We start from the raw sequence: 6,203 nt of genomic DNA, 5'->3' as shown, positions 1-6,203 counted from the left end.
AGTTGCCACCAAGGTTGATAGGGTTGTTAAGAAGGCGTGCGGTGTGTTAGCTTTTATTGGTAGCGGGATGAGTTTCGGAGCCATGAGGTCATGTTTGCAGCTGTACAAAACTGGTGCGGCCGCATTTAGAGTATTGTGTGCAGTTCTGGTCGCAGCATTATAGGAAGGATGTGGAAGCATTGGAAAGGGTGCAGAGGAGATTTACCAGGATGTTGCCTGGTATGGAGGGAAGATGTTATGAGGAAAGGCTGAGAGACTTGAGGCTGTTTTCGTTAGAGAGAAGGTTAAGAGGTGACTTAATAGAGGCATACAGGATGATCAGAGGATGAGATAGGGTGGACAGTGAGTCTTTTTCCTCGGATAGTGATGGCTAGCACGAGGGGAAATAACTTTAAATTGAGGGGAGATAGATATAGGACAGATGTCAGAGGTGGGTTCTTTACTCCGAGAGTAGTAAGGGCGTGGAATGCCCTGCCTGCAACAGTAGTGGATTCGCCAACATTAAGGGCATTTAAATGGTCATTGGATAAACATATGGATGATAATGGAATAGTGTAGATGGGCTTTAGATTGGTTTCACAGGTCGGCGCAACATCGAGGGCCGAAGGGCCTGTACTGCGCTGTAATGTTCTATTGTTCATGCCTGCCAGTTCATCATCAACATCTTGGTTTTGAGTGGGTTGAGTGAAGGCTGGGCCACCCGCTCTGCTCTAATCTAACCAACCACCCTGATTGACAGTTGCACGACAGGCCAATGGGATTGATCCATTGTAAGGAAGTGGGTCTGTTTTAAGAATCTAAACTGTTGCCCTGATGTGCTTAGTTAATTTGGTACAGCCTTGAGTATTCAGGCTTGCAGAGCTGAATTGGATGAGACCTTCTCCCTGGAATTCTCCCAATTCCTGCTATAGTAGGACTTTTCTATGAGGAGCAATTGAGGATACAGGTCTGTATTGCAAAATTCTTACGGCCTGGTGGAGAACCAGGTGACACAGTCTTAAGTAGGCCCTTTAGGACTGAGATGAGGAATTTCTTCAGTTAGAGTAGCGAATCTTTTAAATTTTCAACTCCAGAGGGATGTGAGCACTTTATTCTTTTCAATCCATTGGGATAATTTTAGAATCTCTAGTGTGCAGAAGGAGGCCATTTAGCCCTTCAAGTCTGCAGCAACCCTCGGTAAGAATGCTCTGCCTAGGCCCACTCTCCCACCCTACCCCTGTAACCCTGCACATTGATAATGGCCAGTCCACCTAACCTACACATCTTTGGACTGAGGGTGGAAACTATAGCACCCGGAGGAAACCCAGGCAGACATGGGAAGAATGTTCAAACGCCACATAGTCACCCAAGGCTGGAATCAAACCCGGGTCCCTGGCCCTATAGGGCAGCTGTGCTAACCCATACTGACCCTTCATCTCGAAGGAGAACAACCCTGTTTCTCCATTCCATCGCCATAACTGAGATTCCTCCTCCTTGGGAACCATTCTCGTGAATCGTTTCTGTACCCTCAGAGATTTTTAAAGTTCAGTGCCTAGAAAGAACTGAATTTCAATACAATTATAGAATGAATATATAAAATGGATTTATTAGCGTTGTCTTTCATTTTTGATGTTGAGTCAGCATTGATAGAAAATAAAACCACATTAGTGGGCCAGACAAGACTGATTTTAACATCTGTATCAAAATTCAAGACCTGTGGCACTGGGATTATGGTGCTGAGGACCTGGGTTCGAATCCCGGTCACTGTTCGTGTGGAGTTTGCACATTATCCCTGTGTCTGTGTGGGTTTCATCCCCATAACCCAAAGATTGCCCCTTAATTGGGGGAAAAAAATAATTGGGTACTCTAAATATATAAAAAAAGAAATATTCAAGATCTGTGCGAAAACCTGTGAGCTAGCAATCTTTTTCCACTCTGGGCAGGGTAGCACAAGTGGTTAGCACTGTGGCTTCACAGCACGAGGGTCCCAGGTTCGATTCCCTGCTGGGTCACTGTCTGTGCAGAGTCTGCATGTTCTCTTTGTGTCTGTGTAGGTTTCCTCCGGGTGCTCTGCTTTCTTCCCAGTCCAAAGACGTGCAGGTTAGGTGGACTGGCTATGCCTTTAGTGTCCAAAAAGGTTAGGATGGGTTATGGGGATAGGGTGGAAGTAAGGGCTTAAGTGGGTCGGTGCAGACTCGATGGGCCGAATGGCCTCCTTCTGCACTCTGTTCTATGGAAACCAAGTGTTGTTCGGACTACCACTTCAACCCTCATCATTGCCTGATCTATGGTCAGATAGAATCATAATATCTTTTTGCTCTAAAGTCAGAGCTGGTTGTTACATTTTGAAGGGTGCTTTGCAATGTACATCATAAATCATATTTATACAGCATCTTTAACACTGAAAAAGTTCCAAAGCTTGACAAATGTGTGTAATTCCCAAGGTTTTTGCTGTAAGTTATTCAGATCTGAAACCTCATGGAAATCTCAACCTCAAGATTTCCTTTCATTACCTTATCATAGCATTTACAGTGCAGGAGGTAGTCATTCGGCCCATCGAGTCTGCACAGGCTCTTGGAAAGAGCACCCTACCCAAGGTCAACACTTCCACCCTATCCCCATAACCCAGTAATCCCACCCAACACTAAGGGCAATTTTGGACACTAAGGGCAATTTATCATGGCCAATCCACCTAACCTGCACATCTTTGGACTGTGGGAGGAAACCGGAGCACCCGGAGGAAACCCACGCGCACACTGGGAGGATGTGCAGACTCCGCACAGACAGTGACCCAAGCCGGGAATCAAACCTGGGACCCTGGAACTGTGAAGCAATTGTGCTATCCACAATGCTACAAAGCCCTTTTTCTTAAATATTTTATTGAAGCATTTGTAATTTTCAGAGTTTTTACACAACATTTCTTAAAAGAAAAACTTGCGTGGGCCGACGCACACAAAAAACCCTACTGCCCACGCCCTATTCCCTAATTACTCATACGGAGTTCCCTGCCCTTATCTAACACTGCCATGTCTCCTATTTTCTCTCTCTTTCTCCCCCCCCTCCCCCTCAAAGAACCTGTTCATCTGGGCTACCGTCATGTGGGCCCTGTGGACCACTTTGATCTGGATCAGGCCAAGTCTGGCACAGGATGAAGAGGAATTGACTCGAGGCTTTTTCCCACTTTTCCATTTCCAGCTCTCCTCTCACTTCTGCTTCACCTCCCTGATCAGGGCCCCCTTTCTCTCCATCAACGCCTTGTAAATCTCCAAAATCTTTCCCTCTCCAACCCCAGATTTTGACATCACTTAATCCTGTAGTCCCCTCGGGGGAGGCGAGGGAAGCTTGGGACCTGCCTCCGGACAGAGTCCCGGACCTGAAGATATCAAAACCCATTACCGCCCGGTAGCTCAAACTCCTCCTCTAGTGCCTTCAAGGTCAGAAAACCCTCCTGGATAAATAAATCCCCAAATCTCACGATCCCTGCCTGCTGCCACCTCCTGAAGCCCCATCCAACCTACCTGGGACAAACCGGTGATTGTTACAAATCGGAGACCACACTGACTCCAATCCCATGTGCTGCCTCCATTGCCCCCACACCCTTAGGGCTGCCACCACCACAGGGCTTGTAGAGTACCGAGAACGGCAGGGACGCCGATATTAAAGCCTCCAAACTCTTATCCTTGCAGAATGCCGCTTCCACTCGCTCCCATGCCGGCCCCTCCCCTCCTACCCACTTCCTGACCATTGATATGTTGGCCGCCCAGTAATAATAAATAAACCTCGGGAGGGTCAGGCCCCCCTCTCTGTGACCCCGCTCCAGGAGTGCCCTCTTTACTCTCTGGGTTTTCCCTGTCCACACAACCTGTAATCACCACATTTATTTTTCTAAAAAAAGCTTTTGGGACAAAAATCGGAAGGCATTGAAAAAAAAGCAGTCTTGGGAGGACTGTCATCTTCACTGTCTGGACTCTTCCCACTAGTGTCAGCGGGAGCATGTCCCATCTGTGGAAATCCCTTTTCATTTGGTCGTCCGCTTTGCCCAGATTTAACTTGTGGAGCTGCCCCCACTCTAGCCACTTGAATCCCTAAATATCCAAAACCTCCCGCCACCACTTTAAAAGGTAACTCCTTCAGTCTCCTTTCCTGCCCCTATGCCTGGATCACAAACGTCGTGCTCCTTCCCATATTCAGCTTGTAGCCTGAAAATCGCCCTAATTCTCCCAGTACCTCCATGATTTTGGTCATTCCCCCCACCGGGTCTGCAACAAAGCGGCAAGTCATCCGCATACAGAGAAACCCTGTGCTCCACCCCCCCACTATTCCTCAATGTTCTAAGGGCCATTGCTAAAGGCTGTATGGCCATGGCAAACAGTAATGGGGAGAGCGGGCATCCCTACCTTGTCCCTCTCCCGCGATTAAAATATTCTGACCGGGTTCGGTTGGTTCTCACATTTGTCACCGGGGCCTGATATAACTGCCGGACCCAGTCCACAAATCCCTGCCCGAACCCAAATCTGCCTAAAATATCCCATAGGTATGTCCACTCCACTTGGTTGAAAGCCTTCTCTGCGTCCATGGCTACTACCACCTCAGCCTCATGCCCCTCAGCTGGCATCATTATAACATTAAGAAGACGTCTAATATTGGACGTCAGGTGCCTGCCCTTCACAAATCCCGTCTGATCCTCACCTATTACCTCCGGGACACAGTCTTCTATTCTGGTGGCATTAAAGCCCTTTTTCAATCCTCAGTGCTGGAACAATGTATGAGAAGGTGCAATATTTAGTCAATTTCCAGATCAGCAATAATGACAGTATTTGTTGAGTTTTTACTGTCGCTTCCCTAACCCTGAACATGCTCCTTTCTCTAGTTTCCCTATGTCCATCATGCACTCTTAAGCTCATCTCGTCTACAAGACCTGTCTCGACCCATCTCCTCTTCCTTCAACCCAATTCCCAAACTGTTCACCATCCAATTTTCCTTTCTGGCCCCCATGTTAGTTACCATTTTTTTCTCAGCAGTTACTGCCCCCCACTTAAATGTACCAGCATCATCACTCGTTTAAAAAAAAAAACAGCCACCTTGTTCCCTCCTGTCCTTTTTTAGAATTATTTTTATTAAGGCATATATAATTTTTTTTAAATTGTGACTCCAATTCATTTGTTCCAATTAAGGGCCAAGTTAGCATCTCCAATCCACCTGCACTGCACTCTTTTGGGTTGTGGGGGAGAATGTGCAAACTCCACACGGACAGTGACCCAGAGCCGGGATCAAACCTGGGACCTCGGTGCCGTGAAGCAGCACTGCTAATGCATATATAATTTAAACTATTTGAGAGGGGGAAAAAAAACAACAAAGCAAATAACATCCAACCAACCCCAGCCAACATGGCTTACATACACAATTCCCCAATCCCCCTTTCCCACTAACTATTTCCCATCTCAACCAGCCCCCGACGCCTCCCTCTTTCCCTTTACCCTCCCTCCCCTTTCTGCTGACAGCTTAATTTTCCCCAAAGGCATCAATTCCCTCAGTGCGAACCTTATCTTCCCAAGCCCGAAAAACCCAGCCATGTTAATAACCCATACCCCCGATATCGGGGATCCGAGTCTCTCCATGCCAATAGGATCTGTCTCTGGGCTACCAGGAAGGCAAAGGCCAAAACACCAGCCTCTCTCACCCCCTGGACTCCCGGGTCTTCCAACACACCAAAAATCGCCATCTCTGGACTCGGAACCTGCACCTTCAATACTTTTAACATGGCATCGGCAAATCCCTGCCAAATTCCCCTAAGCCTCAGACATGCCCAAAACATGTGGACATGATTTGCGGGCCATCCCGCACACAGCCCAAACCTATCCTCCACCCCTTCAAAGAACCTGCTCATATGGGCCACATTCATATGCGACCTGTGGACCACTTTAAATTGTATCAGGCTAAGTCTGGCACATGATGAGTACGCGTTGACTCTACTCCCACAACCCCATCTATAATTCCCTGCCCAATTTCGCTTCACCTCCCCTATCGGGACCCCCTCCCAGTCCATGAGCTCTATAAATTTCCGAGACCTTCCCCCTCCCCCATTTCAACACTAACTTGCCTGTGTCCTGTATCCCCTGTGGCGGCAGGTGCGAAAAGGTTTAAACCTGCCACCGCACAAAGTCTAGCCTGCAGTTAGCGGAACCCATTCCCATCGGGCAGCTCAAACTCCTCCAAGCACGGAA

The sequence above is a fragment of the Scyliorhinus torazame genome, chromosome 3 (assembly GCF_047496885.1).
Source record: "Scyliorhinus torazame isolate Kashiwa2021f chromosome 3, sScyTor2.1, whole genome shotgun sequence".
Classification (NCBI taxonomy): Eukaryota; Metazoa; Chordata; class Chondrichthyes; order Carcharhiniformes; family Scyliorhinidae; genus Scyliorhinus; species Scyliorhinus torazame.
This window is presented reverse-complemented; position numbering follows the sequence as displayed.